Genomic DNA, 26261 nt, shown 5'->3' on the forward strand with positions numbered 1-26261 from the left:
ATGTGTCCAAAAATAAAGTTCAACCTAACATTTAATAATGTGTCAAAGCTCTTGTGATTAGCTGAATGCATTTTTGAAATGAGGAAAATAACATTGAGATGTTAATTTATTTAAGCCATTTAGTTGGTATAAAAAAACTAGTGAGATCTGGAAAGTGATCAATGCTGTTTTTTATGTCATTCCAATAGGACAGTGTTATGCCTCGCCGCCCATCAGGATGACAGGGGTGGAACAGGAGAAGTTAAATACTCGAGATAATGGGTGCCATTGTCCAGGGTTATTGACTGACACGCTACAGAATGGACTCTGCTCTGCCAGGACAGATAGAAGGAGGAGAATCGGGGGCAGGTCCTGGGATCAGGCAGTTGGCGGAGCGGTCTGGCAAGGACAGCACCAGAAGTGGAAGTTTGGAAGTGGTCCAAATTAGACACGCTTTCAGAGTGGTCTTCTCCAGAGGGCGGGCTGAACTGGACACGCGCTGTCAGGGCGGCCCACTCCTGAGGCCGGGCTGAGCCAGGGTTGTGATGTCAGGGGAGGCCCACAGAGGACGCACCACGGATGGGGCTGAATTATAATAGTAAATACTTTTCTGGAAACTCCACTCAAAGCGCTTTTACATGTAATGGGGACTCCCCTCCACCACCACCGGTGTGCAGCCCCACCTGGATGATGCAACGGCAGCCATAGTGCACCAGTACGCTCACCACACATGAGTTATCAGTGTGGAGGAGAACAGAGTGATGAAGCCAGTTCATAGATGGGGATTATTAGGAGGCCATGACTGGTAAAGGCTAATGGGAAATTTTGCCAGGACGCTGGGGTAACACCCCTATTCTTTTCAAGAAACACCCTGGGATTTTTAATGATCATACAGAGTCGGTTTTATGTCTCATCCGAAGGATGGCACCTTTTTTTCACATTAGGGCATTAGGGCCCATACAGACTGCAGGGTAAGCGCCCCCTAGTAGCTCCACTCACCTCTTCCAGCAGCAACCTTATCTTTCCCAGGAGGTCTACCATCCACGTACTGACCAGACTCACACCTGCAGTGAGTTGTGAGTTGCAGGGTGACATGGCTACTGGCCATTGTACCTCATGTGTCCCCAAATCTAGTTGATTTTGGCCTTGTTGTTATTCGAGCTTTATGACAACTGAAATAAGAGCTCAAACTCATAAATCAAAAGATTTACTACATTACTGAATTAGACACATTTCTTTACTTTTACATTTTCCTCCAGATGTTTCAACCCTCTTGTGTATGGTTTAAGGGATGCAGAATTCTTTAATTCTCTAAAATATTATGCATGTCTTACATTAAATAAAACAGTGCCTCCTCACTTTGTAAACACATAGTACAAGTATGACTGACATATTTTCAACCTCTTTCAGATCTCTTTGTCTTTGGAAAATGTGTTACAGTACATGTAATGCAAGATGTTTTTGAAGCAATAATTTTATCAAGCAGAAATAAAACAAACATATATTTTAAGAGATATTCTAGTGGCTGGTCCTCTGTTGAATATGTTCTTTGCTTTCTACAGGAATAATATTTTAAAAAAGATTTTAAATGGTGGTATGATGATGTGCAACCTTGAAGGCCTGGAACATTTATGGGTTTAAAGATCAAACATATACTGCATGTTAAATGGATTTAAACTCAGAGCTTGATTCATTTCTTGTTAACAGCTTTGAAATGAAATAAAAATGTTATGCATGTCAAAGAACTAGTTTTTGTTTCTTTTCTAACCAGAAAGTTAGGAAAAAAAGATTTTCATTCATATAGTAATTTCAAATTCGGTTAGACACTTTATCTTGGGGTTAGCTCTTAGTGGTTCCCAGTTGATGTATCAAACTTGCTCTCAAAGGTCTCAGCCGGATTTATCAGCAGTTTGGAAATATTCAAACATCATTCCTCAGAGAATGCAGATCTGCATATTAGACAAACATCTCTTTATAAAAACAGTGACTACAGACCAGTTTCTGCAAATACTGTATGTTGTTTGAGGATACTATCAGAGTGTTTTTTAAGGTAATTCAATATTAAATGGTACATGCTTTACAAGACAATAATAAAATAGGCACATAAAGAATGAAATAGGCACATCCACACTTTTAAAATTAGATTTTGATCTTTACTCTGTGCTTCATCTTTACTGACAAGTGTTACAAAAGAAGTCTGCAGCGAAGTAATATTTTTCTCTTATTCGACACAATGTTATTGGCTTTCATTGAAGTCATTTGAAGAAAAAAACTAAATAAAGGAAACTACATGCATGGTTTCCTTACAGATACTGTACATTTATTAACATTACATCTTCATTGTGTTTTCTAATCTTATCTTTTCTTCTTATTGCAGGTTATGAAATATGATTCAAAATACCACACAACATAACGTAAGCACTGAAGACATATTTTTGCTTCCCAACGTAGCTCTTCGTCAGCTGAGGATGATCATTATCCAGGTACTGGTTGGTTTTTTTCTCTCTGTGAACTGTTTCATGCTCTTCACTTTTTTCAAACGGGAGATTTTTCGGACAACCACACGCTACATTTTGTTCGCACACTCGTTACTCAGTGACTCAGTTCTTTTGGTTTTGACAGACCTTGTAGTACTTCAGTTTAATTTAAATATCCCACTTCCTGTGGAAATTTGTATTTTCTTCTGCCTGGCTATGGAAATTGTCTCCCGCACAACCCGGTTTGTCATCACTGCGATGTGTCTGGAGCGCTATGTGGCCATCTGCCTGCCACTGAGACATGCGGACATTTCCACCCTGAGGAGGACACTGGCTGGAATTCTCTTCATCTGGGCTCTTAGTTCTGTCTATGCCATTATTGATCTCTTTATTTTCACTGCTACAGCACCTCCAAGTTATTATGCAGAAAAGACATTCTGCCGCTATGAAATATTATTACTGACAGAATGGCACAGCTTTATGAGAGCCATTCTGTCAAATTTGGATTTTGTTGTAATAGGAATCATCGTAGCATTTTGTTATATTAAAATAATGTCAGTAGCAAGGGCTGCTTCAGGAGATAATAAAAAATCCTCATCCAAAGCTCAAAAGACTTTGCTTCTGCACACCATGCAGTTGCTGCTCTGTTTAATTGAACTGTTGTGTCCGTTTGTAGAGATGGCTGTTATGGAAATTGACATTCAGATTTTTATACATATAACATATTTCAATTTCCTTACTTTTACATTGGCCTCCAGATGTCTCAGCCCTCTTGTTTATGGTTTAAGGGATGCAGAATTCTTTAATTCTCTTAAATATTATGCATGTCTTAGATTAAATAAAACAGTGTCTCCTCACTTTGTAAACACATAGTACAATATGTAAAACACTGCTTCTGAATTCTTCTAAGAAACCTTGTAAAAGTCTCTATTGCATAATATTTTCAGTGAGTAAAACATTCTCTTACCTTTAAATTGCACCTTTGGATATTAATTGTAGAATAGAAGTTTTTAGAAAAAGACCAATGAATTAATAATATATCAATTAAATAAAAATACATGTAAAACTGCACTGAGGAACTATGGTAAGTGGATTTGGTGCATTAAACAATATACAGTAACTAAAGAAGGTCAAATGGTAAAATTTTCAAAGTGGATAAATAACTTGTCCTGAATACTATCTCCTGAAGAAAAGAAGTTTGCTATGTGTAATATTGACATAAAAAATAAATGTTTGCATAATTCTCATTTAATCAAGGTAAAAAAATCAACATTACATTGGCACTCATTTGTAATACTGTTATATATAGTAGATTAAATTGAAAATTATTATAATATAAATATCATTAGATTATTGTGGAAATTATTTGAGCAAAATAAAATGTATTATTATTATTATTATTATTATTATTATTATTATTGTAGTTGTTCTTGTTTTCAATTAAATCTCCAGTCTGCTGAAAAGTGCTGAAATCATGTGATTTAAAATTAGTGTAGGGTTTTCATTAAATTACAATAAAATGTGAAAAGAACTGCAGAAATGGCCTGTAGCATAACTGCATTATGAGAAAATATGATACAATCTCAAAAAGCTCAGCTCCATTATAGCTATCCACAATGGTTGCCCACATTTATATTTTGCATAAAGTGTTTAAATTGACACTGAAGTACATTGCTCTTTGTGAGTGTATAATGTGTATAATGTTTTCAACTGGTAAGGATAGTCTGTTAAGAAATATATACAGTACATTATATATTAAGCCTGAGAAGTGAACACTGTAGCAGTTCTTGGCCCACAGGCCTCTCGTCTCCTCTGTGTTCCTAGAGACACAGCAGTGTGTCAGCTGCTCCGTATCACCTCTGTTTTCTCCTGCAGTTAAGAACAGCGTTAACTAAGCACGTATACGCTCTGATCATGTGTCTCTCAACTCATTGTACTGCACATAGTTTATTGGGTCAGCACTCTGCACCACAAGTATTAATGTTGGGTTCCTAGGAGGTGGTAAAAGGTCACCCATGTTCTCTTGTAACATGTAATGGAGAACCCTGATGTCCACATAATCTTACAGTGTTGTTGTAAAGAATGTTTAAAAATAAAAGGAAATGACTCAAATCTCAGATCATTTTTCAGTAAAGAAATAGATGTGCGGCACACTAACCCAGCTCATGAAAAAGCATGAAAATTCAAAAAGCTTTGAACTGAATATATCGTTGCATTAAAATTTAAAATCTATCATCAATTTTAGTGTACGTATGAAGAGTGTTTTTTCTTAATTCTTTCTGCAATGAATTAATACCTGCATAGTATTTTACGTACATACTGTCACTTTATTATATTATTGTATTAGTGTTTCTTTACTCCTGCCCCTAACATTAGTTCAGTTCAGTTTATTATCATATGCACAAGTGCAATGAAATGCTTATTTGCATGTATGCTCAAGTACTAAGACGTTAAGGAAACACCAAAAACATGAACACAGAACAGCAGCAGCAACAACAAAAAGAGTCAAATAACATACAACTGAAAGAAAAAACATCGATGTGAGCCAGGGGCAGAGGTAGAAGTCAGAAATCTGACAGCCTGTGGGAATAAACAGTTAATGCAACCTCAGGGCTTGTCAAAGTTGCAGTGGCCAGAGGTCAGGCCTCCGCTCTGCTCTGATCGCCGTGGAGACAGCTAATGCAGAGCACCTGGATGTAGTAAGAACTCTCACGGTACCAGGGCCTCTGGGGAATTTAAACCCTCTGCTCTCTTTTCTCGGTGATCTGAGAAGAAGTATGACGTGTTAATCCACCCTTCAGTGTCCCAGCAGAGCCCTTTCTTTTCTGGTTTCCAGTTCTTGGGCTCCACCTGTCAGCTCTGCCCACAGATGTCCTCTCCAGGGCTTCTCCAGGTTGAGTGAGGACCGCAGGTAGGGACCCTGCTGCAGACACAGACCTCAGCAGACAGCTCCCTCAGTCCTGTCTATACAGCATCTCCCCAGTCCACCCTGACAGAGCACACTGTTCCTGTATCTGGAGATAACCTCCCAGTGAGCAGGTGCCCTGTTCATACTGGTATCCTTGAGGATGACAGCTCAGACTGGGAGTATCCTGCCCAGCCTCAGAGCTGGACCCCTCGGCCCCGCGCTACGCTCTGTAAACAGCTTAGCTCTGGACCTGACGACTCTCCCTGTCCTGCAGCTACTTTCCCAGCACTCCTTCCCTGTGTTCCAGTCCTTCCTCCTGCCTGTCTGCATCCCAGGAAATTCCAGCAGTCTGTACACTGCCCTGCGCAGCCTTCTCTCCTGGAGCCTGGCCCAGGAATCCCGACTGAGCCTGATGGCCCACGTTACTGGTCCCTGCCAGCCGATTTCTGCCGACAGTGTTGCCTCAGACTGGCTTTGTGGCAGCCTGTCTTGTGCCCTCTCGACTGTGGCACTCCAGCTTTTGGGTCTGTTACTTCATTCAGCGTCTGCCCCTGTCCTGGGGCGCGGCGCAGGTTGTAACACATTTATCTTATTGTAGCAGCAAAAAATGAATGAAAAAATAGTGAGGAACTACATATTTAAGTCTGCTTCATAAAAGGAAGATTCACGGCGCGGCCTTGACTTGATTTTTTTTCTTATTACATATTCTACTTCACAGCTGAGAGAAAGTATGGAAAATGTGTAATAACCTCTTTAATGTCTTTTACTTAGCACATATTCTTTTAAATATAAAGTTCTGTATAACCCTGAATAATGTGTGACAGCTCTGGAGATTAGCTGAACATGCTGTTTAGTTATCAGCTCACTTGTGCAGAGCTCCAGGATCACAGGTGTCCAGTAAGTTCATATCCAAAGGCCAGCCTCCCCATCTGTATCAGTTCTTTAGGCACAGAGGCACTGTCAGTTTCTCTATGTCTCAGCACAAAAAGGTGCTGTGTATTATAGCAGTCCCCCTTAAAATCCCTCTGTGTGGGTGGTGGTGTATGAAGAGAGGCAGTAGACTGTGACAGCAGCTCACTCGTTTATTGCACTTTTAGAATATATGAGCTTTTTAATCACTCAGGCAAAGGCAGGGAAAGTAGCAAAATGGAGGCATGGTGTACAGAGCCTACTGCTCAGTTATGGGTTTGATGCGAGAATGTGGGAAAAGGGAAAGGGGAACCCGATTTCTATGGGAAGGGAAAAAGGGAAGTGAGTCTGAGAAATTGGTGATGTCAAGGTCAGGTGCTCAGGCTCCCAGGGGTGCTGAATTCTCAGCCTAACATCAGCAGTGCTGGGGTGCAGGAGGTAGAGTGTTGCACTGTGGGCCGGCAGGTCCCCAGGGTCCAGGTTAATCATTCTTCCAGGCCGGTGCCTTGCAGATGTAGGGGCATAGTCCCAGTCTTCAGGATTCCCAGGTGCTTGCACATGGCCTGGAATACCCGTGACTCAAAGTTCCACTCCTCATCTGAGTACAACTCCTGGGGGATTCCAATCCAGCTGAAAATCCCGTCGATAAGGGCATTACACACTGTCTCAGCCTCTGGGTTCAGCAAGGAATAGGTCTCCGGCCAGAAGGTAAAATGGTCGATTGTGACTAGCATGAACCGATTTCCACGGGGGGGTCTTCCTGTCCTGCTTGGTGCTGCACACAGTACTGGTACCTTCTCAATCCATCTGGCCACATGCCCCTCTGGCTCTTAGAAAGACATCAAACAGCTTAGTGCCAAATGGTCAGCGAGGACGGTGAATGGTAGGCCGCTGACATGATGCGTGAAGTGCTCTACAGCATCCACCACTGCTAGTAGCTCTCGTCATGTAATGTACTAATTCTGCTCTGTTTTGGTAAGGGCTCTATTGTAGTAAACGATTACCCTTTCTCTATCTCCCAGGTTCTGGGCAAAGGCAGCACCGATTCTGTTGTCGCTGGCATCAGTGTCCATGATAAATTGTGCCACAGAGTGTGAGTTCAACAAGGCACGCTAGTGGTGTCTGATCCAGCTCTATGAGGTTCCAACCCAGGTATGCTGGTGTAAGACAAGACAGATAAGATAAGACCACTTTATGAGCCAAATACACTTGCTTGCATTAGGAATTTGTCTTTTCACGTAACCCAGCTTGATCTCCATGAGACACACAGACAGGGAGAGAAGCTTGGGGTTAGAGCGCAGGGTCAGCCATTGAACAGGCAACCTTCTAGCCACAGGGGCAGATCCTTAGCCACAGTGCCACCGCTCCGCCCACTGCAGTGTGTTGTGTAGGGTCACAAATTGGAGTTAGTAAATGGCCAGGCCCAGGAAGGTCCTGAACTGCTTTGCATTGACAGGCATTGGCCAGTCTTGCACAGTGCACACCTTCATGTTTTTTTGGGGGCTACCCCTGCCCCACTCACACAGTGGCCCAAGAAAGAGAAGGCGCAAAGTGGAGCAGGTGACGTTTGCGACGGCGAAGCTTGAGCCCGCTATCTTCTCCAGATCCAGTTCTCCAGGGAGCATATCCAAAGACTCGTCGATCCGAGGCAGCAGGCAGGAGTGTTTCCGGGTCACGGCATTCAGCTTTCGATAATCCACGCAAAACCTCCAACTGGCATCCTTCTTCGGAAGCAGCTCCGCTGGCCTCCCTGGTATCTCAGCAATGGCGTGCTCGATGGCTATTTGCTTCTCTGGGTTTAGGTGGCAAGGTTGCTGTCAGAGTGGCATTGCATTGGCGGTCCTGTAGGGGTGTTGCACCATATTAGTGCAGCCAGGGTCCCGCAAAAACATACTGAAACCATTGTAAAAGCTCCCAGACCTGTATGTATGTAAAATAATATCCCAAAATTACTGGATGGATTCTATTAAGATCATGGTTGTGAAAGTTATCCTTATAAATTAAGAAATGGAATTGCATTTTTTATTATACCCCGTGCAACCCCAAATCTTGTTGTTACTGTCAAAAGTACAGTTGACATATTTTCGAACTATTTTAAGAGACATTGAAGTGGATGGTCCACTGTAGAATATGTTCTTCATGCCAGAATTTAGGCTGTGCCATTTAATTCTTATGACTATTCTGAGGACTGAATAGGAGAACGAATGATTTCTCTAGAATTCCTTACTTTCTACAGGGATTTTCCCAAAAGATTCTCAATGGACATGATGACATTTAAACGCACAGTCAAACATTATTTCCCATGCTTGATTCATTTTTTGTTAACATATTTGAAGATAAATAAAAATCTTCTGCAATGAACTTCTTATCAAAGAACTTGTTTGTGTATTTTGTCTAACCAGCAAACAAGGATTTCTACTCACGTAGTAATTTAAAATTCAGTTTAAGACACTGTATCTAGGGTTGACTATTTCTTAGTAGTTCCCACTGGATGAAAACTAACGTGCTCTCATTGGGCTCAATATGATTTGTCACCAGTTTGGAAATATTCAAAACATCATTCCTTAGAGAATGCAGATCTGCATATTAGACAAACATATCTTATAAAAACTGACTTCAGACCTGTTTCTACAAATACTGTATGTTGTTTGGGGATACTATCAGATTTTTTTAAAGGTAATTCAATATTAAATGATACATGTTATACAAGAAAATAAGAAAATAGGTAGAGAATGAAACAGGCACTTCCACACTCTTTAAATTTGTATGTTGAGCTTTACTCTGTGCTTTATCTTTACTGACAAGTGTAACAACAGAAGTATGCAGATAAGTAATATTTTTCTGTCTTATTCGACACAATGTTTTTGGCTGTCATCAATGTCATTTGAAGAAAAAAACAAGATAAAGAAAACAAACTAAACTACATGCATGGTTTACTTACAGATACATTTATTAACATTACATCTTTAATGTGGTTTCTAATCATATCTTTTCTTCTTATTGCAGGTTATGAAATATGATTCAAAATGCCACACAAAATAATGTAAGCACTGAAGACATTTTTTTGATTCCCAGTTTGGGTGTTCGCCAGCTGAGGATGGTCGTGGTCCAGGTGCTGGTTGCAATTTTTCTCTATGTGAACTGTTTCATGCTCTTCACTTTTTTCAAAACAGAGATTTTTCGGACAACCACACGCTACATTTTGTTCGCACACTCGTTACTCAGTGACTCAGTTCTTTTGTTTTTGACAGACCTTGTAGTACTGCAGGTACATTTCAATATCCTGCTTCCTGTAGAATTTTGTATTTTACTCTGCATGATTATGGAAATTGTCTCCAATACAACCCCATTTACCATCACTGCGATGTGTCTGGAGCGCTATGTGGCCATCTGCCTGCCACTGAGACACGCGGACATTTCCACCCTGAGGAGGACACTGGCTGGAATTCTCTTCATCTGGGCTCTTAGTTCCATATACGCCATTATTGATCTCTTCATTTTCACTGCTACAGCACCTCCAAGTTATTATATAGAAGACACATTCTGCAGCTATGAAATATTATTACTGACAGAATGGCACAGCTATACGAGAGCCATTCTGTCAAATTTGGAATTTGTTGTAATAGGAATAATCCTGGTATTTTGTTATATTAAAATAATGTCGGCAGCCAGAGCTGCTTCAGGACATGATAAAAAATCCTCATCCAAAGCTCAAAAGACTTTGCTCCTGCACACCATGCAGTTGCTCCTTTGCTTAATTGAACTATTGTGTCCGTTTGTAGAGATGGCGGTTTTGGAAATTGACTTTCAGATTTTTGTAACTGTAAGATATTTCAATTTTATTGCTTTTACATTGGCTTCCAGATGTCTCAGCCCTCTTGTTTATGGTTTAAGGGATGCAGAATTCTTTAATGCTCTTAAAAATTATGCATGTCTTAGACTGAAGAAAACAGTGTCTCCTCACTTTGTATACACATAATGGAAGGTGTAAAACGTTGTTTCTGAGTTCTTATATGAAACTTTGTAAAAGTCTCTATTTTATAACATTGCAGCAAATTCGGGTTCTTGGGTTTGTGCCCCAGTGCTCCCACCACAGTTTGTCCCTCACCACATGGCCTCGAACCCGGGTCTCTGCTGTCGCTCAACAGGGGTATTGCCAGCTGAGCTAAAGAAGACCTTCCTTAACCTGAATGGTCAACATCCCTGTCATGCGCAGGGGCATATTTGTTACACTATGTTCAGTGAGTAAAACATTCTGTCATCTTTAAAATTGAATTTTGCATATTGATTGTGGAATAGAAGGTTTTCGAACAACCCCAATGAATTAAAAAATCTAGAAATTAAATAAAAATACATGTAAAACTTCACTTAGGAGCTAAGTGGATCTGGTACATTTAACAATATTACTCATGCAGGTCAAATGGTTACAGTTTTTTCCAGGTGGATAAAATATTTGTCCTGAATACCATCTCCTGAACATGATATTCAGTTCCATGTTCCATGAACAGTTCGCTGTGCATAATAATTACAGAAAAAATACGTTTGCATATTTCTCATGTAATCAAAGTAATACAAAAATCAACTTTACATTGGCACTCATATGTAAAACATAACTAAAAATTGATTCTCATGGAAATTATTTGAACATAAGAGTGTATAATTATAGCTGCTGCTTTCATATCTCCGTTATCTGCAGTCTGCTGAGAAGTGTGAACACTATCTCCAGTCTAGGACCACAGGCCTCTCGCCTCCTCTGTGTTCCTAGAGACACAGCAGTGTGTCAGCTGCTCTTATCACCTCCTTCTCCCACAATTAAGAGCAGCATTAATTAAGCAAGTATACTGTCGGATCACCTGTCTTTTAACTCACCATGCTGCACTTAGATTATTGTGTCAGCAATCTGTACCATATGTACAGTATGCTGGCTTTTCAGGAGGGGGTAAAAAGTAATAATAATACAAAATAACTTATTATTCATACATAATAATACGGTGTTTTTGTAAAGAACAGTTTAAATATATGTTTAATAAAGGGATAAGTCTAAAAAAAATGACATGAGAACACATTTCTGGTCTTAAAGCATAACTTTTGTTGTTTATTGTGACAGGAATAATATTAATACCGCATGTGAAAAGCACTGACACCAAACACAATGCTACAACTTCCCAGATTCCTCAAGACAGAAAGCTCAGCCCTGTTTATATCCCCACACTGCCTTCCTGCAGGTGTCTGTCAATCACTCCAGCTCAAAAAGCCTATTCTGAGATATTCAAAAATCAGGATGACAGGGGTGGAGCAGAAGAAGTTACAGACTCCAGATAATGGGTGTCATAGTCCAGGGTTATTGACTGACATGCTACAGAATGGGCTCTGCTCTGCCGGGACAGATAGAAGGAGGAGAATCGGGGGCAGGTCCTGGGGTCAGGCAGTTGGCGGGGCGGTCTGGCAAGGACAGCACCAGAAGTGGAAGTTTGGAAGTGGTCCAAATTAGACCCACTTTCAGAGCGGTCTTCTCCAGAGAGCGGGCTGAACTGGACACACGCTGTCAGGGCGGCCCACTCCTGAGGCCGGGCTGAGCCAGGGTCGTGATGTCAGGGGAGGCCCACAGAGGACGCACCAGGGACCGGGCCGAATTATAATAGTAAATACTTTTCTGGAAACTCCACTCAAAGCGCTTTTACATGTAATGGGGACTCCCCTCCACCACCACCGGTGTGCAGCCCCACCTGGATGATGCAACAGCAGCCATAGTGCACCAGTACGCTCACCACACATGAGTAATCAGTGTGGAGGAGAACAGAGTGATGAAGCCAGTTCATAGATGGGGATTATTAGGAGGCCATCATTGGTAAAGGCCAATGGGAAATTTAGCCAGGATGCCGGGGTAGCACCTCTACTCTTTTCGAGAAACACCCTGGGATTTTTAATGACCATAGAAAGTTGGTTTTATGTCTCATCCGAAGGATGGCATCTTTTTACAGTACAGTGTCCCCGTCAATATACTGGGGCATTAGGGCCCAAAGAGACCCACACAGACTGCAGGGTGAGCGCCCCATACTGGCTTCACTCATCTATTCCAGCAGCAACCTTATCTTTCCCAGGAGGTCTACCATCCACGTACTGACCAGGCTCACACCTGCAGTGAGTTGTGAGTTGCAGGGTGACATGGCTGCTGGCCATTGTACCCCATGTGTCCCCAAATCTTGTTGATTTTGGTCTTGTTGTTGTTCAAGCTTTAAGACAACTGAAATAAATCATGAATCAAAAGATTTACTACATTTCTGAGTTATACACACAGCATTCTGAGCTGCTTTAATGTTCTATATTAATATTGAACATGTTGCCAAAGACACTGAAGACACACAACATCTCCACACTCGATATTCAGTAAATTACATATCCCATCTCCCATGCTCCCGCCCCTCGCTCCTCCTCTCTCCCAGCTTTTGTTCTTCTGTGCTACATTACCTTTGCTTACTGTCCTGTCTTACTCACACCTGAAGAAAGCTCCACGGCCAAAATGTTGTGTTTTCTTTCTTCTCTTTTCAGCATGGAATAAACTTATTAATTGTTCAAATTACATATCCCTCCTTGTAACGTAAAGTGACACTCGCCATTGTCTGTACACAGTGTTATCATTCTCCTGCTGTTTCCAGTGTTCCCAGTCCCTTAAGGCTCCCCCAGATGAGAGCCACTAGGGCTGATTAAAGCACCTCTGCCACCTGTCTGTGCAGGCTCATCACCCACACAGAGGTGCCATGATCTGTCTTGTGTTAATAAGGGAAAATGGACACAATGTACTGGCACATTACTGGATTCTCATCCCGAAGCCCAGAAGCCCAGTTCTGTGACTGGCATTTCGTGCTCTGGGACAGGCCCAGGCTTGCTGAAACCTCACCAGGATGAGGTCACATGTTTTTTAATGACGAATTTGCCACCTGTCATATTATGTCATTTTCTTGAGCAAATTAAGAGAGCAATGACAAAGGCTGAGGCTGGGGAGATGTATTAAGCTAAAGGAAGAGCACGTTTTTAAGCTGGTCTTAGAACAAAATTAATAAGCTGTTTAAAACAAAACACTAATGTTGTCACCATATCACCGAGGACCTCACATGGTCTCTCAACAACACCTGTCTGATCAAGAAAGCGCAACAGCGCCTGTACTTCCTAAGACGGTTGAAGAAGGCTAAGATATGTCCCCAGATCCTCACTAACTTTTACAGATGCACTACAGAAAGCACACTGACAGGCTGCATCACAGTGGGGTATGGCAACTGCAGTGCTGCTTACTGCAAAGCCCTACAGCGGGTGGTGAAAACTGCCCAGTCCATCACTGGGGTTACCCTCCCATCTATCCAGGACATTTATGACAGAGGGTGCTTGAGGAAAGCTCTAAGCATCATCAAAGACCCCACAAACCCCAGCTACAGACTTTATGATCTGCTACCATCTGGAAAACGGTACCGGAGCATTCGACAGTTTTTACCCCCGCACTATCAAACTGTTAAACTCCCAGCCTATCTCACTCTCACCTCACCTCTCACCTATGATCTGAACCTCACAGTGCCTTCTTTCTTTCTTACCAAAAACCCAAACACACATTGAAAATCTACCTCTACCATACATGTCAAAAGCTCACTCCCCATAATTTCTATCCCTTTATTTCATTCTGTTGATGCATATTTTTGCACATAACCTGTTACCTTTTTGTTGTTTTGCACATTGCATGTTGTTGTTTTTTGCACATTGCCAGTTTATGTTTTTGCACATCGTCTCTTGTTGTTTTTTGCACACTGCCTGTTGTCTCTGTCTTTCTTTTGTTACACAATTGTATAATTGTTATTGTTTTTTTTCTTTGTACTACTTATGTCCGAGAGCTAGCTAAATAGCATTTCGTTATACTATATACCATGTACTGTATATGAGTATAATGACAATAAACTTGAACTTGAACATTTCCAGAGAGAATCAAGACCTGTGCTTTCAAAAGACGTCCATAGACTTTTTAAATAAAAATATTAATTATTAGGAAACTCCTTATTGACATAACAAAGATGACAATTATCTCATTAGAGGGGATGAATTTAGTGGAAAAAATCAAGATAAACGTGGATTGGGTGTTTAAAATAAAAATGTCTCCAGTTGTGTCAGCATGATTTTTTGTTTTCTTTTGTTTTGTGGAGCAAATCCACTTTCAGGGAGTCTTCCCTCTGCATCGTATTTGCCATGTGGTCTGCAACGAATCTCTACCTCTTCACAACAGCATATTTGTACCTGGTTAGGGTGGGCTGACAGTGTGATTATAGGAGCACCTTTTACAACTCCCCTCTGAAGTTTGTTGTCATGTCTCTTGTGAAATAGCTACTACAAAAAGGACAAAATCAGCCACATCTATATTTTTTTTCTACTATATAAATAGGGCACCTAGATTTTCAGTATTTTAATTAAAAGCACTAGTTTGCACAGCAAATTTTGTGTAACTAACAAATTAAGAAACAGAAATGTTATTTCATGTACCAATTTAAAACTGTTTTAGACCTTGTATCTTGGGTTGAAATGCTAGTTCTTAACTGTTTCCAATTAATGAAAACAAACAATTCATACTGCTGGGCCTGTTTTCTGAAATCTGCATTGCAATACATACTCCATTAAGATAGCACCCCAGAAGTTGAACACAGGTCTTTAGTGCTGCAATGTGCTTGTTTCCTAATTTTACATTTTTTTCTGCCGTTACTTATTATGTGCTCAGTGTTTTACATATTTCCCAGCTGTCACTTAAGTATGACCCTTCCCTAACCCTGGTCATGCTCCTTATATTAAACAATAATGGAAACTTTCTTGTTTTGTCTTATTGCAACAGCAATCTGTGAATGAAAAAAATAATAATGAGGACCCAGGACTGCTATAGTGTTCCCTTCTCAGGCAGCTGTAGAAAATAAAAAACTAAACATGAACACAACAGTTTTTTTAAGTATATTTCTGAATGGATTGTCTGTGCTGGCTGAAAACCATATGCTTGACTACCAAAGAGAAATGCACGTCAGTGCAAATATACATTATATACAGTAGATCCATGAAGTTATGCAATATTTAAAGCTGGGCTACAAATCTTGATGTGCATAATGTTAGAAAAGGGGTGGAAGCTATTGATGCATTGATGTAAGTAAGGATTCTTAACTTGAGCTGATCTCAAATGATTCTTTAAACAGCAACTGAGCTATTCTACTGTGTATCATATTTTGTAGCACTGGTACAGGACACTTTCTATATCTTAATGTCCTCGAATGAGAAACTGCCCCTATACTAAATTTAAATAATTGGATTTCAACAGATTCCACCAAATTAGAGGTGGAATTAGATACTGTTTTTTTTGTCAATGTAAAGTTGATTTTTATTACTTTTATTAAATGATAAATAATGATGCATAATTTTGTGAGCTTCTGTAACTATTACGCACAATGAACACTCGTCATTCCTGATACAGTATTCAGAACAACTAGATTATTAATTAGAAAAATAGATTTATAGTTTAGTAATATGGTTAAATGTACTAAAATGTAATTTATGTTAAATGTACTAAAGCCACTTAGTTTGCAAATGCAGTTTTACATGTCTTTTTTAAATAACACAGCCTAATATCTAATCAATTGGGTTTATTATAGAAAAATTATATTCTTCAACTTGCTTAATGCAATTTTAAAGATGACAGAATCTTTTACTCACTGAACAACCTTGCATAATTTGTTAGAACACAGGTACAGTGTTTTACAGTTGTCACTATGTGTATACAAAGTGGGGAGACACAGTTTTCTTTAATCTAAAACATGCATAATATTTCAGTGCGGCAAAAAAGAATTCATCCCGTAAACCATACACAAGTGGACTTACACATCTGGAAGCCAATATAAAAACAATAAAATTGAAATATCTTACAGTTACAAAAATCTGAAAGTCAATCTCCTGAACAACTATTTCTAAAAAGGGACACAACATCTCAATTACGCAGAGGAGCAACTGCACTGTGTGCAGAAGCAAAGTCTTTTGAGCTTTGGATGAGGATTTTTTATTATCTCCTGAAGCAGCTCTTGCTGCTATTGTTATTTTAATGTAGCAAAATACCACGATAATTCCTATTACAACAAATTCCAAATTTGACAGAATGGCTCTCATATAGGTGTGCCATTCTGTCAGTAATAATATTTCATAGCGGCAGAATGTCTCTTCTGCATAATAACTTGGAGGTGCTGAAGCTGTGAAAATGAAGAGATCAATAATGACATACAAGGAACTAAGAGCCCAGATGAAGAGAATTCCAGCCAGTGTCGTCCTCAGGGTGGAAATGTCCGCATGTCTCAGTGGCAGGCAGATGGCCACATAGCGCTCCAGACACATCGCAGTGATAACAAACCGGGTTGTGCGGGAGAGAACTTCCATGATCATGCAGAGTAAAATACAAAATTCCACAGGAAGCAGGATATTTAAATATATCTGCAGTGCCACAAGGTCTGTCAATAACAAAAGAACCGAGTCATTCAGTAAGGTGTGTGCGAACAAAATGTAGCGTGTGGTTGTCCGAAAAACCTCTTTTTTGAAAAAAGTGAAGAGCATGAAACAGTTCACGCAGAGAAAAATCCCAACCAGCACCTGGACAATTACTGTCTTCAGCTGTTGAACAGTTACACTCGTATTCAAAAAAACGTTTTCAGTGCTTAAGTTATATTGAGAGGAGTTTTGAATCATATTTTATAACCTGTAGTAAGAGGAAGAGAAGATTAGAAGACACTTCACAGGTGTACAGTTATGAAATCTATAATGAAATTAAGCATGATTTATCTTTTTTGTTTTTTTTTCTGCAGATAATATTAGTGTCACTGAATATTGCATTACATTAATTAAGCACTCTGATCCTCAAACAATATATGGTATTTTTCCAAAGACTCTGAAAATAGTGTTTATATACTTATACTTATACTTATCAAATATGCAGATCTACATTCTCTGAAGAATGATGTTTTGGATATTTTCAAATCGCTAACAAATCCACTAGAGCCCTTCGAGAGCAAGTTTGTTTTCATTAATTAGGAACCACAACCATCTAACATGTCAATCCAAGATACAAAGTGTATCCGAAGTGTAAATTACTATGTAGGACAAAATGCCTGTTTTCTAATTTGCTAATAGTTTTGAATGTGAAAAGCTTTGAAAGAAATGTGAATTAACATGGAATCTGTCACCAACAAATTAAGCACAGGGGATCAATTTGGGATGTGCTATGTGCAATGTGCTTCCAGTTAAATTTGAGAATTGTTTGCCCCTGTTAAACCAAAGATTCTAAGGTGTGACCTGGACAACCAAAAGTGTCTCCATTGGTCTTTGTTTTTTTTTTTTTAATTCCTGTAAAAATAAAAATTACATTTTCATATCAATCGCTCTGTCCCTCAGTACTCAGAATAGCTCTTCATGAATGGTATAGTCTAAATTTGAACTGGCATGAATGGGGAATGTTCTGTACAGGATCGGCCTTGTGAAAGCCTCTTGTTATTTATGTTTGTTTTATTTTTGTCTGGTAAAAGTTTTGCATCCAATGAAGTGTCTAACACAACATTAACATAATCTTGTCTAATGTGTCAGTTTATTGCGCTTATTCCGTTTATTGGAATTAAGAATTCCAATGTACATGTACATATGGCAATAAACTACTCTACTCTACTCTTCTCTGCTATTCCTCAGATATAGATTCCTTTAAGAGTAAGAAAATGTGCCAGAATTGTAGCAGGAGTTGGACACTGAGGTTTAACCATGTAAATCCCTGATTTTGTGCTTAACAAATCCATAGCAAATGTTTTTTGTGCACATAGGGTTAATTATTATGTTGATGCTTGTAAAGGTGCTTCTAGTGCTGAAATAGTCAACTCTGGTGTTGCAGCTACAGCATATATTTAGTTATGCAAGATTTACAACCTAGATTTTAAAAAATGAAGCCTAACCATCACATGATCCACCAATAAAGCCAATGGATTTCTATGTAATGAAGTGTTTAAATGACAAGGATTAGTCTGTAAAGATATTCATCCTCACAGGGCCAGAGGTCAGATACTGGACATGAGTCCATGTTAATTAATAATCATTTAGGTAGGATGCCTTTAATGTCATACATGAAAAAGCAGAAAGCCAGGAAGAGGCTATCTCACACACTGTAGTACCTGTTTCTTCCTTGGCTGAACTCAGCCACAAGAGTGTCATCCAAAAAAAAAGTTAGAATGAACTTTTCTTTATCTGTGAGCAAAACATTGTTGAACTTCTTTAACCTTAGAATGGAGTCAGTACTGAAACTCTCAGGTGCTTAATTTACAGGAAAAGGGAGTGAAGACTTCATTTATTATTAATATCGAGCTCTGTGTTTAATTAAGATGTTTTGCTTATGATGAAATAGGCCCCCTACCTGAAAATGTAAAGAACATGAGGATAACACTGAATGAGGAGCCTTACAAAGACGCACAGATTTTGAATATGGATGTCATTGTCAAGTTGTTGTTCTGCAATCAGTCTAAATACATAGCACAGGTACAGCAGAATCCTTAGAAATATTCACAGTTATCCTGAAAATGTGTGTTAAATCTTTATAAGCACAGCATGAAGGCCTAAAATATTCCTGTTGGAAAAAGTTATTTAAAAGATACATCAACATTTATTAAAATCAGCTTTACTTACCAGAGGAACTCTGCTTTTAAAATATAGTTCAAATGACCTGATTTCAGATGGGTGACTGCCTAAAGTGGTGTAATTCTCTTCTAAGATCATATATCAGAAGGCTAAATTAACTGACAGGCCTTTATTATATTCTGTTTGATGTGGGTCTTACTTTTTTAGGCAGCATAAAAATAATATTTAAATACTTGGCAGAAGCTCTTGTCTCTCAGACTGTATATAAGTGGGATTAAACATCATCACAGGATGAGAAGAACAACAAAGTTGAGGTACCGCAGGTGAATGAAGACAGACACAGTCATCCTTGCTAACAAGGCCTCTATCACACCATACAGGAAGGACTTGAGGCACAGACTCAGCTGAACTGCGTGCAGCAGCACTGTATTCCTGGCCTTTGTTGCTGAAGCTCTGTCAGAGGAGACTGACCTGGCCTCCAACATTATTGCCACATACGTGTAAAGGAGAATGACTCCCACTGTTACAGAACAGACGGAAGGGATTGCAATCTTCACATCAGCTTGTCATTGTGTGTTGAACATGTCCTCCCATCTGTTAAATATTGAATTTAAATACTGAGCACTTCAGTTCTTGATCTACAGAGCCAAAACAACAGATTTGACCTTGATTTTTACTGCACACAGTATTGACCTTGATTTTTTGTTGGTGCACTAAATGCATCCCGTCTAATGAAATATTAGTCTTCTCCACAAGCTGTTTTCTTAATACAAACTAATGTTTTAGAAAGATAGGTGTTACATCTGTTTGGATATTGCGTCGTCAGTTGTGGGTAATAGATTTCTTGTGAACTATGCAAGGGTTTTCAGGTGAAAGAACTAGTTTGTGCATGTTGTGTAAATACTAAAGTTGAAAACAGGGATTTTGTTTTATGAAGTAATTTAAAATTGGGTTAAACATTGTATCCTGGGTTGACAAGTTAGATGTTGGTGGTTAACCAATTAATGCAAACAAACTTGCTTTCAGAGGGCTCTATTAAATTTGTCAGCACTTGGAAAATATCCGAAACATAATGTTTCAGAGAATTTAGATCTGCAAGTAAGATAAATATGGCTTACAAAAACAATTACAAATATTTTTTGGAAATAACTTATATTGTTTCAGGTTTAGGATCTGTTTATGTAATGTAATACAATATATAATGATACACATTTATTGTTACACAAAGCAAAGAAAAAATTAATTCTGAAAACAGGCAATATTGTATGCACTCTTTAAATCTGCTTTTTCTGGATTTACTCTATTAGATCTTTAATATCAAGCGCAAGAAAGGTAGTCTGCATATCAAAGTACTTTTTCATATTAGACACTCATTATTATTGCAATTATTATATTATATCATTATTATGCACCACAATATCAATTAAATAATCTCATTATATTTAATATAAATTTAAGAAAAAGAAAGATGAAAGAAAACAAGATTAAATTTATGCTTGATTTCTTTTCAGATATATTTCTTAACATTATGAGGTTTATTCTAAACTTTTCTCTTCCATTTACTCTGTAAAATATGATTCAAAATTCCTCAGAAACTAATGTAAGCACTGAAGGCATTTTTTTTTTACACACAGCAAAGGTGTTCTCCAGCTGAAGATAATGGTTATCCAGGTGCTAACTGGAGTTTTTCTCTGTATAAACTATTTCACGCTCTTTACTTTTTCTAGAAACATTGTTTTCAAACAACGACTCGTTTCATTTTGTTTGCACACTCGTTGCTCGGTAATTCAGTTCTTTTGTTATTGACAGACCTTGTGGCACTGCAGATATATTTAAATATCCTGCTTCCTGTGGAATTTTGTATTTTAATCTGCATGATTATGGAAATTGTCTCCCGCACAACCCGGTTTGTCATCACTGTGATGTGTCTGGACCTTGTAAAAGTCTCTATTGAATAAAATTTTAGCTAATTCTGGTTCTTGGGCTTGTGCCCCACTGCTCCCTCCCCAGTTCATCCCTCACCTCATGGGCTCGAACCCAAGTCTCTGGTGTCGCTCAACAGGGGTATTGCCAGCTGAGCTTCCTCAGCCAACATCCCTGATATAATGTCCAACATCCACTTAACTATACATAGGACGGGGACACTAAACTGTAAACAGGCACCGTCCTTTGGATGAGATGTTAAACCGGGGTCCTGACTCTCTGTGGTCATTAAAAATCCCAGGGCGTTTTTTTCTAAAAGAGTAGGGGTGTAACCCCGGTGTCCTGGCCAACTTTCCCATTGTCCAGAAAAGCGCTATATAAGTGTCATTATTATTATTATTATTATTATTATTATTATTATTATTATTATTATTATTATTATTATTATTATTATTATGTGCAGGGGCGGATTTGTTACACTATGTTCAGTGAGTAATACATTCGGTCATCTTTAAAATTGAATTTTGCATATTGATTGTGGAATAGAAGGTTTTCGAACAACCCCAATGAATTAAAAAATCTAGAAATTAAATAAAAATACATGTAAAACTTCACTTAGGAGCTAAGTGGATCTGGTACATTTAACAATATCACTTATGCAGGTCAAATGTTAACATATTTCCCAGGTGGATAAAATATTTGCCCTAAATACCATCTCCTGAAAATGATATTCAGTTCCAAGTTCCATGAACGGCTCACTGTGCATAATTATTATGTTTAATAAAGTGTAAGCAATTATTATTATTATTATTATTATTATTATTATTATTATTATTATTATTATTACTTCAGCAAGTCAAATGGTAACATTATTTCCCAGGTGGATAAAATATTTGCCCTGAATATCATCTCCTGAAGGAGAACGGTTCGCTGTGCATAATAATTACAGAAAAAATACATGCACTGTATGTATATTTCTCATTTAATCAAAGTAATAAAGAAATCAACTTTACGTTGGTACTTATATGGAAAACATGAATATACAGTGCCTTGCGAAAGTATTCGGCCCCCTTGAACTTTTCAACCTTTTGCCACATTTCAGGCTTCAAACATAAAGATATAAATTTTTTATTTTATGTGAAGAATCACCAACAAGTGGGACACAATTGTGAAGTGGAACGAAATCTATTGGATTTTTGAAACTTTTTTAACTAATAAAAAAATGAAAAGTGGGGCGTGCAAAATTATTCGGCCCCCTTGCGTTAATACTTTGTAGAGCCACCTTTTGCTGCGATTACAGCTGCAAAAACCAAATCTCGGTTATCTGCAGTCTGCTGAGAAGTGTGAACACTATCTCCAGTCTTGGCCCACAGGCCTTTCTCCTCCTCTGTGCTCCTAGAGACACAGCAGTGTGTCAGCTGCTCTTATCACCTCCTTCTCCTAAAATTAAGAGCAGCATTAATTAAGCAAGTATACTGTCGGATCACCTGTCTTTTAACTCACCATGCTGCACTTAGATTTTTGTGTCAGCAATCTGTACCATATGTATGCTGGCTTTTCAGGAGGGGGTAAAAAGTAATAATAATACCAATGATACAAAATAACATATTATTCATACATAATAATACTGTAACGCTTATGGCCGACAGGTACTGTGTAAGAGCCAGCGTTCCAGAGCAGGTGACGTCACCGCCCTTCCCTGTGATAGCAAGACTACAGCTACTGGGCTGTAGAGAGATCTCTCTTTGGCTCACAGGGCTGGGTCCATGCTGAGTGACGTGGGAGTCCTGGGTTCAAGCCCCCGACGGCGTGGGGCCGACCTAATGTGGCAAGGGCGCCTGCCTGAGCCCCCGTCGTGTTACATTGGTGTTAGGTGTGGGATGGGATAGCCCTTCGTTGGGGACAGCGATATAAGCAGGGGAGAGTGTAACGCTTATGGCTGACAGGCACTGTGTAAGAGCCGGTGTACCAGAGCAGGTGACGTCACCGCCCTTCCCTGTGATAGCAAGACTACAGCTACTGGGCTGTAGAGAGATCTCTCCTTGGCTCACCGGGCTGGGTCCCTGCTGAGTGACGCGGGAGTCCCGGCTTCGAGGGGCCGACCTAATGCGGCAAGGGCGTGCGCCTGAGCCCTCGTCGCATTACAATATGTTGCTTTTGTAAAGAACCATTTAATATATGTTTAATAAAAGGAAAAGTCTCAAATTTCAGTTTTTTTTTAAAAATGACATATGAGAACACATTTCTGATCTTAAAGCATAATTTTTGTTGTTTATTGCGACAGTAATAATATTAATACTGCAGGTGAAAAGCACTGACACCAAACGCAATGCTACAACTTCCCAGATTCCTCAAGCACAGAAACTCGGCCCTGTTTTTATCCCCACACTGCCTTCCTGCAGGTGTCTGTCAATCACTCCAGCTCAAAAAGCCCATTCTGAGAGATTCAACAGAAAAACACTGAATGTCTGCCCTGAAACACAGAACATTCTTGTGTGTGAAACGTCTACATAACGATCAATTTTAGTGTATTGCTGAAGATTGTTGTTTCTTAATTTTACAGATTTATTTCTACAATTACTATATACAATAGATGCACACTATTTTACATCCATACTGTCACATAAGTATTAGTGTTTCCTTACAGTAATCCTGCCCTAATGATAAACAGTTATTGAAACATTCTTGTTCTGTCTTATTGCAGCAGCAGCCTTTGAACCTATGAATAATTGTGGAACTACATCTTTAAATCTACAGCCTTGACTTCACCTACACAGCTAGAAGAAAATATGGACAATGAATGATAACCTAATTTTTTACTTAAAACTCATGCGTCCAAAAATAAAGTTCTACGTAACATTTAATAAATAGCTGAATGTATTTTTGAGATGAGTGACTTTCTAGACAAGAATTTTTACTTAGCTCTTAGGTAAATGTGACACTTTAGTGCTGCAAAGTGCTTGTTTCCTAATTTTACATTTTTTTCTGCTGTTACTTATTATGTGCACAGTGTTTTATATATTTCCCAGTTGTCACTTACGTATGACCCTTCCCTAACCCTGGTCATGCTCCTAATATTGAACAATAATTGAAACATTCTTGTTTTGTCTTATTGCAACAGCAATCTGTTAAGAAAAAAAAGAGGAGAAGGAGGAGGATGAGGAAAAAAATCAACATGAACACAAAAGTTTATGTGTAGTATATTTCTGAATGGATTGTCTGTGCTGCTGGAAACCATAGGCTTGACTACCAAAGAGAAATGCACTTAAGTGTAAATATAAATTATATAGATACATGAAAACTGGGCTACAAATCTTGATGTGCATAATGTTAAAAAAGGGGTGGAAGCTAATTGCTTTGATGTAAGTAAGGATGCTTAACTTATACTTAATTTCCTTGAGGATCTATTTATTGATGTTTTAGATACTGATTTTTGTCAATGTAAAGTTGATTTTTATTACTTTTATTAAATGATAAATAATTATGCATAATTTTGCGAGCTTCTGTAACTATTATGGACAGTGAACACTCCTCACTCCTGACACAGTATTCAGAACAACTAGATTATTAATTAGAAAAATAGATTTATAGTTTAGTAATATGGTTAAATTTACTAAAATGTAATTTATGTTAAATGTATTAAAGCCACTTAGTTTGCAAATGCAGTTTTACATGTATTTTTTAATAACACAGTCTAATAGTTCATCAATTGGGTTTATTATAGAAAAATTATATTCTTCAATTTGCTTAATGCAATTTTAAAGATGACAGAATCTTTTACTCACTGAACAACCTTGCATAATTTGTCAGAACACAGATACAGTGTTTTACAGTTGTCACTATGTGTACACAAAGTGGGGAGACACAGTTTTCTTTAATCTAAAACATGCATAATATTTCAGTGCGGCAAAAAAGAATTCATCCCGTAAACCATAAACAAGAGGGTTTAAACATCTGGAAGCCAATGTAAAAGCAATAAAATGGAAATATCTTACATTTACAAAAATCTGAAAGTCAATCTCCAGAACAACTATTTCTAAAAAGGGACACAACATCTCAATTACGCAGAGGAGCAACTGCATTGTGTGCAGAAGCAAAGTCTTTTGAGCTTTGGATGAGGATTTTTTATTATCTCCTGAAGCAGCTTTTGCTGCTGACATTATTTTAATGTAGCAAAATACCACGATAATTCCTATTACAACAAATTCCAAATTTGACAGAATGGCTCTCATATAGGTGTGCCATTCTGTCAGTAATAATATTTCATAGCGGCAGAATGTCTCTTCTGCATAATAACTTGGAGGTGCTATAGCGGTGAAAATGAAGAGATCAATAATGACATACAAGGAACTAAGAGCCCAGATGAAGAGAATTCCAGCCAGTGTCGTCCTCAGGGTGGAAATGTCCGCATGTCTCAGTGGCAGGCAGATGGCCACATAGCGCTCCAGACACATCGCAGTGATGATGAACGGGGTTGTGCGGGAGAGAATTTCCATAATCATGCAGAGTAAAATACAAAATTCCACAGGAACCAGGATATTTAAATATACCTGCAGTGCCACAAGGTCTGTCAATAACAAAAGAACTGAATCATTCAGTAAGGTTTGTGCAAACAGAATGTAGCGTGTGGTTGTCCGAAAAACCTCTTTTTTGAAAAAAATGAAGAGCATGAAACAGTTCACACAGAGAAAAATCACAACCAGCAACTGGATAATTACCGTCTTCAGCTGTTGAACAGTTACACTGGTAGTCAAAAAAATGTTTTCAGTGCTTAAATTATATTGAGAGGAGTTTTGAATCATATTTCATAACCTGGAGTAAGAGAAAAGATTAGAAGACACTTCACAGGTGTATAGTTACGAAATCTATCAGGAAATTAAGCATGATTTATCTTTTTCTGCAGAGAATATTAGTGCCACTTAATATTGCATTACATTAATTAAGCACTCTGATCCTCATACAATATCTGTTATTTTTCCAAAGACTCTTTGAAGATAGTGTTTATATACTTATCAAACATGCAGATCTACATTCTCTGAAGAATGATGTTTTGAATATTTTCAAATTGCTAACAATTCTACTAGAGCCCTTCGAGAGCAAGTTTGTTTTCATTAATTAGGAACCACAACCACCTAACATGTCAACCCAAGATACAAAGTCTATCCCAAGTGTAAATTACCATGCAGGACAAAATGCCTGTTTTCTAATTTGCTAATAACAGACAATTCACAAAACAGTTGTTTGACGTGAAAACCATTGTGAAAAACTGTGAATTCACATGGAATCTGTCAGCAGCAAATTAAGCACAGGAGATCAATTTGGGATGTGGTAATGCGCTTGTGTGCTTCCAGTTTAATTTGAGAATTGTTTGCCCCTGTTAAACCAAAGATTCTAAGGTGTGA

General features: G+C 38.7%; 4 pseudogenes; 2 read left to right on the plus strand and 2 right to left on the minus strand.

Moving 5' to 3' along the window:
- The first annotated feature begins 299 nt into the window (after nt 1-299).
- On the plus strand, nt 300-3527 carry LOC148658098 (odorant receptor 131-2 pseudogene; annotated as a pseudogene).
- Nucleotides 3528-9637: 6110 nt separating this feature from the next.
- On the plus strand, nt 9638-10252 carry LOC148658099 (odorant receptor 131-2 pseudogene; annotated as a pseudogene).
- A 5798-nt stretch (nt 10253-16050) lies between these two features.
- Nucleotides 16051-16881, minus strand: LOC148658100 (odorant receptor 131-2 pseudogene; annotated as a pseudogene).
- Nucleotides 16882-24698: 7817 nt separating this feature from the next.
- Nucleotides 24699-25471, minus strand: LOC148658101 (odorant receptor 131-2 pseudogene; annotated as a pseudogene).
- Between the last annotated feature and the right edge of the window lie 790 nt (nt 25472-26261).

The sequence above is a fragment of the Lepisosteus platostomus genome, chromosome 7 (genome assembly GCF_059453375.1).
Source record: "Lepisosteus platostomus isolate fLepPlt1 chromosome 7, fLepPlt1.hap1, whole genome shotgun sequence".
Lineage (NCBI taxonomy): Eukaryota > Metazoa > Chordata > Actinopteri > Semionotiformes > Lepisosteidae > Lepisosteus > Lepisosteus platostomus.